Genomic DNA, 12,526 nt, shown 5'->3' with positions numbered 1-12,526 from the left:
TTGCCCTTGCCCTTGGATTTGGATCTAGAACCTGAAGAACTTGTACCTTGTTCAGAATTCATGTCCCTTGTAAACAGTGCATCAGAAGATGTTTCCATGTCGTTGTTTTGCTTTCTCATGGCCTTCCCTTGAAAGGCTGATATAACGGTGTCGATACTCAGGGTTTTATTCGTTGTGTACATTGTGTCCTTAAATGACTCATACGATACTAAAAGAGAATTCAACAACATACATGCTTGTTCTTTATCTTTCATCACTTCTTCCATATCCAGCAATTTGCAAACCAATTTATTAAAATTGTTGATGTGAGCCTCCAGATCTCCACTCTCTGCCATGTTGAAGTTATACCACCGACGCTTCAAGTGTAGGTGATTTTTAAAGAATTTTTTCGCATAGACATCCTCTAACTTTGTCTATAACTTAGCCGCAGTTTTCTCTTTCATGACATTATGGAGAACCTCATCCATGAGACATAAACGGATCGAGGACAAGGCTTTCTTATCAAGAGTATTCCAATCATCATCAGTCATAGTAGACTTTTGCTCCTTAAGAGCACCATCCTCACCTTGCTTGGTTAAGGAACTGATCATCTTGATCTTTCATAACTCAAAATTATTTTTCCCTGAGTACTTCTCAATATCATATCTAGTACTTCAATTATTGTTAATTCTGCAAATTCAGATCTGTGCCCCAACGATAGCTTTGATACCACTTGTTGGGATTTGTGCTGCGGAAACACACAAATTTGGATCTAGGATAGCAATCCAATGACACCAAGCACACACAAGAGAACACAAAGATTTAACGTGGAAAACCCTTGCAGGAAAAAACTACGGCACAAAGCGACAGAAATCCACTATGAAAATAGAAATTATAAAGAGAAATGACTTACCCGATTCAAACAACCTCGAATCTAACCCTTGCTACACCCTTTGATAACCCTAAAACCTTTTTAGAAACCCTTGGAAACCGTTTAGGAAGCCTTTACAATTCTCTAGAAAGGCCATAAAGACCCCTATTTATAGTTTAGGAAACTCCATGTCACGCGCTAAACCCGAAAGTCGGGCTCACAAAATTCCCAATCGCAGAATCCGGTGCCGACAGCCTCCGTAGTACCCCATTCTCGGCTCCCAGCGCGCATACGTCAGATTTCGATCCTGGGATCCTACAAGGAGGATTTTCTAATGTACATTTGTCTCGTAATAAACATAACCACAAGTTTACCCAAATCACAAAGGTAACATCATCATCACATATCTATTAATATAAACATTTGAATACAGTGCTGAAAGGGAAATACATATATCGAAAATCAAAGCTCCAGAAGACCGCTGCATGCTTCATGCTCAACGCTGCTGCAACCTAACGCCACCTGCACACATCTATCATGCATAAGCTTATAGAAAGCTTAGAGGGTGGTGCAAGTGTGTGCACAAAGTAAGTGCCAAGCATACAAATATAACGTCACAATCATACAATGTCGAAAATACAGGTAAGATCATGAATCATACGATATCAGAGTAAGCGAAAATACCGACAAGATCATGAATCATACGATATCAAAGTAAGCGAAAATAAACTGGTAAGTCCATAAGTCATATAATAGCAGAGTACGCAATGCAGATAATAATGAGTCAAATATCATATACTGCGAATGCAATGTAATATGCAGATCTTGCCAAGTCCGTCTAAGCCATATAAGTGCAGAAACATAGCAATCCAAAATGTCATATACCATTGATGAAATGCAATATGTGATGCGAATGAAATGACTAAGCTGGAGTGAAGTTGGGATGATAGTACGTAGTATCGCAAGCTATGAGGTCCATCACAAGGGAATTCTATCCAAACTAGTCCCATACCTAAATTCAGATAGTCAAACATAATATGGTAAACTCCTGATCTCAGGTTAGTCGTGCGCCCTAACCAAAATTCTAGCCATTGCGAAGGTACACAACAATTAGTTGCGCACCACCAACCCGAGTGGATAGTGAATGGATGAATGAATGAGTATGCAACTCCTGCTCAGTAGCCTACCAGCACAGTAGCCTGCTAACCACTGGTAGCTTGCCCAGTGTAGTAGCTCGCACAGGCCTCAGCCCCGCCCACATCACACCCGCCCACATCAGCTTCCGCCCATGTGCGCCCGCCCACATGTGCAACAATGACGGGGTGTCATAATATCATGTCAGTCCTCATATCAAGTCCATATATCAGTACTGTTCCTCTTTGGAGAATCACTGGGGTCTATTACACTCCACACTGACTGCCGTCTCTCTAGCCGCACAGCCCAACGAGTGGAAGAGACCACACTATCCTCCTGACCAGTAGTCTGTCAATACTTACCTAGCTCGTCGATAGCGGACTCATTTGCGAGTTGGTCAAACTCAGCCTAGTTTATAGCCCCCTCACTCGGGCGGATAAGGCCACACCCCCTCCCAACCGACCACGACACAGTGGGAGACGTGGCTTACTAGTATTCGGCACTCGAGCGCTCATGTTCCACTCGGTCTAGACGTTGGGGCGTCTCCTAGCCTTGGAGGTTTAAGGACTTTCACCCACGGACATCTAAAGTGCCCAGATGCTGGAATTAAATATTTTCGGTATCCCATCTAGCCATCCACGACATGTCTGTGGAGGCCACGACCCTGATGTCACTAGGGCATACAACGATCATGTCACACATATGCGAGATGCATGAGTCACACCGTCCAGTCATTCAGCAATCCTGCACGCACCGCGCGTTCATGTGGGTAACTCCTATCAGTGAGTCCCATAAATAATCTGCCCAATGGCATATGCTATGATCAGTCACTACTCATATCAAGCATACATATGATGCGTATGGCATGAGTCATGGAATTATACTAAGCATGTTATATGGTGATGAACTATCCTCACAACGAAGATGGGCCTAGACGGCCTACACACAACAAGTATGGGCCTATGAATGGGCCCTAAGGAGAGTCATAATGCGGACATTTAACCAACATTATTCTTACAATGTGGACGTCAAACCATCATTGCTCCCAAGGCATTGCCCGCCATAAACATCATTACGTAAACCATGGTGGAATCACACATTGCAATGGACCCTATGTACATACTGTTGGGCCTCGACTCATAGGCCTCACATACATCAAATGGGCTGCATCACATGAGCCTCATATGTATCAAGGTGCACCTCAATAATGGGCCTCATATATCACATCAAGGTGAGCCTCAACAACGGGCCTCATACATCACATCAAGGTGGGCCTCAACAACGGGCCTCATATATCATATCAAGCCTAATCAAATGAGCCGAATTAAATGAGCCAAGTTGAATGGGCCAAGTCAATTCATCTATTTTTAGAGATCAATATAGAGTATTATATAAAAATGAACCATATCAAAAGATCAACTGGAGTGTACCATATTTAACCGTGGTAATAATGATTCCCATGGTTAAATTCTAATGGGCCCCATCATATGGTTTATTTCCCATCCAGTTTATTCATAAGGTTACAAAGACCTGTATTTAGAGGAAAAACAAATATTATATTGGTCCAAACCCTGTAGCCCAAGGGTTTTAATGGTGGACGTTCAAACACACTGTTTTCTATAATGTGGTCCACTTGATCCTAGATCTGTCTTATTTTTAGCCTCAAGCCTTAAGATGAGCTTACTAAATGGTTGGACGGTTCGGATGCAACACATGCATCATAGTGGGTCCCATAGATGGACGGCGTGGATGAAACAGGTGGGACCCATGGAACTTGGTGACATCACTATAGCGGCTACAGCTGGAGTGAGGTACACCAGCCATTCCACTCCCATGCGTGGGATGGTGTGGGATACAATACATACATCAGTGGGTCCCACATGGGACCCACCATAACGTTTACCTACCATCCAAGCTGTTAATAAGGTCACAAAGACCCTGATGGAGAGGAAAAACAAATTTCAAAATGATTAAAAACTTCTGTGACAACCCCAAAGGGTTTCAATGGCAGACGTTCAATCCCACTGTTTCCTGTGACGTGGGCCACCTGAGTTATGTACACACTAATTTTTGGAGTGGCCCGCTGCCCTAAGGGGGCCCACCCAATGCAAGGTGTTGATGTTCCACACACATCACGATAGGGCCCATGGCTGGGACCCACGTCCCTGGCCCGTTCACGCGGCCACAGCGCAAGACGTTGCTGCGTCCTCTCAAGGTCAGCAGCAGCAGGCACTGCAGCGCCCCTCTCTCTCATTTTTTTTAAAATTTTTTATGTTTTCTTGAGGTTTTTTGTAGGTGGGACCCGCTTTAGGGGAATTCGACCCAGCCATTAGTTTTCATGGCTCAAGATAGACCCATCAAGCCCAATATTCGAGGTATTTTGGCGTGTAGAAGCATCAGGTGGATTTCAACGGGAAAAAATATTGTTTTCTATGCTATGATGTTGAGGGTCAAATATTGCATATCAGACCCCAGTTATTACTTGGATTTATGAACATGATACTGTTTAACGCCCTATTTTAATCGTGTTTGTGTTGCAAGGTGGATTTATAAGCGTGGACTAAAAATGGTACTAAAAGTATGGATTTAACGCTCATAATTCACCAAGGCAAGGTACGGACTCCATGGGACCAAGATCGATGGAATTACACGCCAGGGATCCGCGAAAATCGAGAAAATTGAAGCTCAAGTGGCTCAAAAATCATCCAGAATGCAAGATCATGGGGTTCCCACAATCCGTTCGGCTCGAAACTTCATACATGGTCTGAGGGCCATAAATTAACCGTACACATAAAATTTTAGCCATTGGATCATTGTGAAAGTAGCCCAACGGATAGATCAGCCTCTAAAATCTTGATTTGGGGCCCGCCTGATATCTGGATATACTTAAATTTTATTGTTAATGCCTTAAAGTGGATGGGGAAAAGGATGGACGGAACGGATTTCTCACAAACATCATAGTAGACCCCACATGAGGGTGTGCATGCATACAGTGCACGCACACGCGAGCCGCATCGGACGGTCAGCCCGGTCAAAGACGGGTTGACCCGTCTCTCCTTCTCCTTCTCTATTTTAAACAGCGGACGCACCCGGTCCGCCGGTTTCACGTAGTGGGGCCCACCCCTCATCCAAATATTCCATTTGGCCCGTTCATTATGTACAGATAGGGGGTATTAACCACACCTAGGTTCCCTTTTAGTCCTATGCATGCACTCAGGCAATCCCCACCGTCAAATGCCAGATGGACGGCGGAATAGAAGATCATGTGGGCCACACCAAATCCAATTCAAAAACATTCATACCCGAATGGTTTTTCGAGCAGAATGCAGTGGACGGCGTCGATTTCTCAAAACAGCAGTAAAGTGGGCCCCACCAACGTCACAGCGCCACTGCGTAGGCTCTATTTCGCAACAGAGCCTGCGGAGGGATTTTTGTGGGCCACCATCAGGTATCAATGGTCCAATCTGAACCGTCCATTAGGAGTCCAAGGACCCTCTCGTTCAAGCCTAGGTGTCCTTTTATTTTCATGCACGCGAGCACGTGTTAATCATGATCAAAAGAAGGATGGACGACGAAATGAATTCTTCCCTGAGCTGCATCGACAGACAGCCAAAACCGGCTGTCTCCACTAAAATTTCGAGGAGAAGCTGGTGAACGTAGTGGATCTCCTGTCTGACTCAAGAAAGGGCCCCTAGAGAACATCAGCGTAAGTGAATTTGTCTCCTGCTGTAATAGGGAGTGCGTAAGAGCCTCTTACGCACTTCCAGCCACCAACTGGAACATCCTATAAGTGAGAGAAAGAACGTGAGACAAAGGGGTCGGCTTGGACGTGAACCACAGAAGGGTTGGAAAGAGAGTAGAGTTGTTTTTTTTCTTTTTTCTTTTTATTTTTCTTTTGTTTAATTTATTTTTTGTTTAAGGGATTTAGCCTACTCATGTTGCTAGGCTAAACCTCTTAGCTAGGGCTAAGAGGTGAAGCTTGTAGCGAGATGGGAGACTCTATTTTATGCTTTTAATTTAATTTAAATTTATGAGCTGAATTTGATTTTAGTTTGATTATTAAGGGAATGTTTTTAGTCTTTAATGGTCTGTTGTGATTGAAATTACAATGGGTCTGCAATGGCTTTGAGCGTGTTCCTTTCCTTTTTTATGTTAATGACGTCAGGAAGCCCTATTGTTCACCATCGTCTCCTGGGCATGGTTGGATGACGGTACCATTCTTAACCTTCATATCATGTTGATTGGTTGTTAATTAGTTTAATTCTATTGTTTACTTTGTCTCCTAGGCATGGTTTGGTGATGAATCCATTCTAATTCATATACCTTTCATCTCTTGAAAACTATATCAAAGGAAGTTCAGTCTTGATTTCTATGGTTACACCCTTCAACTGGATGAAGATGGGACTCTAAGTCCAGTTGAGTTCTTGACACAGGCATAAGATCTCCCTGATCTCTATAAGTGGATCCTTTGAATTCCTAGTTTCCTTTTCCTGAATTCTTTAAGTTTTAGATAATTATTTCATCATTATTCCTCAATTTACACTCGATTTAGATTTCATCTCATTCTAGTTCTAGTTCTATTTAGTTTCAGATTACGTACAAATATCAAGCCCTTAGGATTCGACCTCGATCTCATCGAGTTTATTACTACATCACAACCCTATACTTGGGGAGTGAACATATGACCTGCTAAATAGTCGGATTGACTTCATTTTTTGGCTCAACGCCTAAAATGATTTGGGAAATGGGATGGACGGCGTGGATTGAATTCAAACATCAAGGTGGGGCCTGCATGAGCAGCCCACCCAAAAAAGGCTTGTTGTTAGTACACCACACCGTCGGTTCAAACTTCACTGTGCAGCCATGTCCAGCATCCCTGGACGCTAGATGGTTTGGGTAACACATATATAGGGTGGGTCCCACATGTGTGAGGCCATGGTGATGGGCAGCATGGATAAAATACATATATCATGGGTGGGCCCCACATAATTTGCTGACGTCAATACCACCGTTGTATAGCTATGGTCCCCACCGTCAATCAACACATACTAGGTGGGCCATGATCAAACACAAAGAGAGAGAGAGAGAGAGAGAGAGAGAGAGGGACCCCGGCACTATGGGCCCTCCCTTTCGTACACCACAACATACATCAAGTGGGTCCCATTACATGTGAGCCCACCGATCAAAATCAATGGTGGAGATTCCTTCTCCATTAAAATAGAAGGTCTAGATGACCCCTTTCAAACTAGAAAATAAACATCATGAAGGGGTCCATGGAGATTGGCCCCATCATTGAATGATTATGTGAATCATAGTGGGCCATCGGCCACATTTAGGGTCCAAAGTGAGATCTATACCATCAATCGATAGGCCCCACTTGGCCCATCATCAAAAGAATGAAATCTAAGCCTATAGAAGCACCCACCGTTTGATTTTCTTGGTCCGATGGAATGTCAAGTTCCTTGTGTCTCACTTTGATGGAAGGTGATGAGAGATGAAGGGCTAGGATGATAGATTTTGTGATAGCAAGTAGGCCACACAACACAGTTTTCTCTCTTAGAATTGCTTGGACATCCAGTCTTCTTTTGGTCTTAATTGCTTGGAAAATGTGAAGAGAAAGAGAGAGAGAATGAGTGGTTGTAAGGGAGAGGTGATGGATGTGAGTTGATAGTTGTACTTGACATGTATAGGTGTGTAAGAGAGAGGGTGAGACAGAGTTGACTTTGGGGTTGTTCTTGTACTTAAATGAGGTGATTGATTGATTGATTGGTTGGTTGATTGATGGGACATGATGTAGAGATTCTATTGAGATTTGACGCGTGGTGTTTTCCTCGAACTGAATGCGGGCCCACATCTCCTGGCCTGAGTATCTCATCGGCGTGTAATACGCGGCGTTGGAACCGTGGTGACGATGCGGTCGCAATGGTACAAGTCTCGAGTTGAGCTGACTCTGAAATATGAGACACGACTTAATGTTGTGCGTAACTGCCGATAACAGATCGCTAGTCACCGGAATTCGACCGGGAGGACCGCGGAAGTCTACGAAACAGTACGGGCTAAGATACGGGCCTTACACTCCACTTACTTACCTCTCTGAAATCATCTCAAATTTACACAGTCCGCGCAAAATCCACACAACATCTGTGTAACCCTTGACTAGTCGAGCAAGCCTGTCCCTCGATTAGTTAAGCGTCCTGGAAATCCCAAACCACTTGTTGTTGGACTTCGAGTTAAGCAGATTTCGACCAGCCGTAGGGACCCTCAACTAGTCGAGCTAGTCCCTCGACTGGTCAAGCACCACTAACAAAAAATGTGGCTTTTGAGATTTAAGACATCTATTTTCACAACAGCATGTCTCGCGAGGGTGCATCCAAATGGGCCATTATTACTTTCACCACATGGGCTTTTGGATCACCAAAGCTTAGTCCCAATGGTACAAATGATAGCCACCATTTATTTGGTGGCTATCAAATGGACAATCGAGATTAAATATCAAGCACTTTAAATTTGAAAGGAAAATTCAGATGGATAATATTAGCTCTCGCCGTAATATACTTCTACACTCTTTGAAAAATAGTGTTGACTTTCCTGAAATCTTACAGGAATCTCTATCAAATGGCAAAATTAACCTCTATTGAGTAATTGCTTTTCTGTGCACTTGAGGCCCACTGTCATGTATAAATAGCATCCAATCCGTCTAGTGGGGTCATCCAACCATAAGAAATGGACGTCTAAAAAATCAAATTAATCCAATAATCGAGTAGGCCACGAGAAAGAAAACAATGGAAAACCACCCATTTTCATCCTAAGCCCTCTCTAAATTGTGGGCCGCTGGGTAGTTAGATCAAATTGAATCTTGGGTTTTCTCAGTTTGATGGTGGAATGATCATGATGAATGGTTTGGATGATATGCACGGACCAAGGAGAGCCTATATGCCTACAACAAGTTGCCTACATGATAGGGGCAAAACCATCAACTGCTCAATGATAACGACTTTGTTTCTATGCATTGTTGAATCTGCCGACTTTGAAAAAACGATGAGGCTCGAGAGGTGTTTAAAACAATTGTGCTTTGAAAAAGAGTGCGGATCCGATCTTTCCTGGTGTAACTCCTGACTCCATCGTTTTCATTGGCCCAGCTTCATCCCAGTGCCACATAGGCAATTTTTTAATACATTAAAAAAATAATCCTATATAATTATCTAACGGAGACTGACGGAGAGAGACCCGTACTGTCCGGGCAGGGCTCTGTGGGGTCCACCGTGATGTAATAGCCTTATCCACACCGTTCATCGTTTTGTTCGGATCATTTTAAGATATTATCCAAAAAAACGTGGCAAGTCCAAGGCTTAAGTGGACCACAAAGTGAGGATTGAACGTCCACCAGTAAAAACTTCTTGCGAGCTGGAGAAGTCTCGGATTAAGCTGATATTTGTTTTTTCACTTCATCCATGTCTAAATGACCTTATTAATATGTTGGATGATAAAAAAAACATCACGGTGGCCCTTAGAAAGGTTTTAACGGTTGGTGTTATTATAATTGCTGCTGCCTTTGGTATGGTCCACTAGAGCTGTGGACCTACCTAATTTTTAGGATCATATCTTTAAATGACTTGAGAAATGCGATGAACGGCTTGGATAAAACTCTTACATCACGATGGGCCCCACAGAGCCCTGCCTGGACGCACTACCGTCCGGGCGGGGGTAGACTCAATCCGCATTTGAAAGAGAGGGTCTCTCACGGCTCTTCCTAATTTGGGTTTTCTACTATCGTATTTTCACTGAAATCTTCCTTTTTTATCAAATTTCATAGATTTGATTTTCAAAATCCTTCCGGTTTTAGAAATGCTTTCAATCAAAACTTCCTTTAGAAGAAAAACGCTCATTATTCATGACCCCTCCTTCCTCAATCTCTCTATATCTTTTTCTCATGCCATCTCGAGTGCCTGTATGGTTAATCACCTCAGAGTTTCAACACGCTGGCCGCCGATAGCCGATCTCCGTGCATTGAAGTATATTTCATCCATTCCTCCATCGACAATTAATTCACTCTATTTACATGTATTTTTTTATAGATTATTTTAATTGGCTTCATATACATGCAATGCATACATCAAAGTGGGCTCCACGGACACATCCCACTCAGGTTGTTTTACTTTTCTCATTCAAAATATTCTTGTGGCTCATTCGGCTTCCCTTTGTAGCACAACATCCACTTTCTGCAAGAAATTTTGCAACACCGAAGGTCAGATCACTTGGAATGGTGTGTCATTTTACTGCTAAGTATAGATAACATACTATCAATAAGTTCTGCTTCTGTTTGGTATTTTGGCTCATGATTTTACTTAGATGAGAATTTATTTATTTATTTATTTTTAAAATTTCTTGGATGAGAAATTGTTTGGTTTTTTGGCTCATGATTTGGATTTTTGTAGGGATGGTGTGAGTGAAGGCCAGTTCGATGCAATTAGGAAGGTGATTTTCTATACTTGGGTCTAAGTTGCATTGTCCTTCTATATGAATATGTGGGAGCGTGTGCACCCAAACTGACTGACCCAAGTTAATCAAATTTACTAATCGAGGTTGGATTCAGGCTCATGAAAACTGACAATAAGTCATGCCGAGATCAGATATATGAATTTATAGTCTTTTCCTTTATTTGATTATATCTATAATTTAAATCATATAAAGGCCGTCTTCAGGTGTGGGATTCTAATTTTAAACCTCTCTGTATCTAAAGTCATTTTGGTTCTAATTCTGAACCTCTCTGTATCCAATTCCCTTACTCTTGTCCAGATACGGATGCACCCTCAGATAGTTTTGGTATGGATTCTTATTGGTGAATTATTTGCTATGCTATTTATTAAGTAGTATTTATTGTTTTTTTATTTTTTATTTTGATAGACCAGGATGTAGGTACCTTGGAGCAGTAACCAAGCTGCACATTGTCCCTAGAAACATCCCTTTCAAAGCAGAATGTATATTCTATAAAATCAAGAGGGTGGTTTGGTCTTCGATGATTTAGTAATTTATATGTGGCAGAGTATTGCTGCTAACAGTGAAACCTGGCAGAAATTCATCAACTGTAAGTTCTCATGCCCTTTTTTATATTTCTTTTTTGATGTAAATCACATCATTGAGTGGGCCCCTTCTTTCATTGACTTGTATGAGAAGAAATGCATTCTTATTGGGTCATTGAAAGTCATAGGATTTGCTATCCAAATCACAAACAATTGTTGAAATGTAATTAATTTATTTTTATTATTGTCTTGTAGGTTACAGGCAGAGACAGACGATGGCTAGATGGAGGAATTTCTTTTATATGTATTCAAAACATTTTCAACATATTATTGTAAATATTATACAATTTTCATTGTAAATTAATACAATTTATTTAGTATTCATTTTTTATTCTGTTGTGCAACATTATTTAGGTTCTAAATATTTAAAAACAATACAGGTTTCAATTAAACATAAACAATCAAATAGATCTGTCGGGAGCCCTTATTTATGCCTTGATAGATCTGTATCGACGTATACCAGTGCTTAGATATGTCTAAACGACAATTCAACAAACCTTTTCTGGCATTTTTTCATATATTTCCTGGCGTTTTAGCAACCTTGTGGTGTTTTGCCAATCATTTGGCGACACTTAAATATACTTTTACCGGTGCTATGATATGTCTAAACAACACTTATGCAAGCCTTTACCGACGTTTCTGCAAATCTTTACCGGCGTTGTGGCAACCTTTTGCAGCGCTTAAATATAATTTTACTAGTGCTTTTTACAGATTTTACCGGCGTTTTTACATCTTTTAGTGGCGCTTTTTACAGTTTTTAGCGGCGCTTTTTACATCTTTTACCAACGCTTTTACTATTCTTGCCGTCGCTTCTCCATTTTCTTGTAGTGTTTCTCCATGGCAAGTCCAAGACCTTATCACAGTAAATGGTGGAACTGTAAATTTTTTTTATTTTTTATTTTTTGTTATCTTGTCTTATAGGTTGTATGCAGAGACAAATGCTGGCTGGATCAAGGGATTTATTTAATAAATTTTTTTTTAAAGCATTGTTGGGTAATTTTTTTGTAAGCATGCAAAGACAAATGTAATATTTTTTTCTATAACATATGGTTGAATGATAAAATTTAATTGATCCAATTCTAACTGACTAGCACTGTTGTGCTTATTTCCCCCATATCTAAATAATAACTGGCTAGCACGCAGAGACAAATGTAATTTTGGGGTTCACGCCCTTTTGGAAGAAATAAGAGTATTTTTCATTTCCTTTCCGAAAAAAAAAAAAAAAGAAAGAAAGAAAAGAAAAGAAAAGATGATGTAGAAATGTGGAATGCTATAACTCAGATTGCAACATAGAAGCTTTCTAACAGCACTTGGCAATCAACATGTTTGGTTGGATTATCACAACTTGCTAAACTAAATAAAATCACATATCCTCACATCTTGAATACCTCCATAAGCCATCAGAGAGAACTTGCTACTCTTTAGTAGCTTAAATGAGTTGATCTATCAGGGCATGTACTAT

This window comes from Magnolia sinica, chromosome 19 (assembly GCF_029962835.1).
Source record: "Magnolia sinica isolate HGM2019 chromosome 19, MsV1, whole genome shotgun sequence".
Taxonomy (NCBI): domain Eukaryota; kingdom Viridiplantae; phylum Streptophyta; class Magnoliopsida; order Magnoliales; family Magnoliaceae; genus Magnolia; species Magnolia sinica.
The sequence above is the reverse complement of the archived record's forward strand: the minus strand, read 5'-3'. Positions refer to the sequence as shown.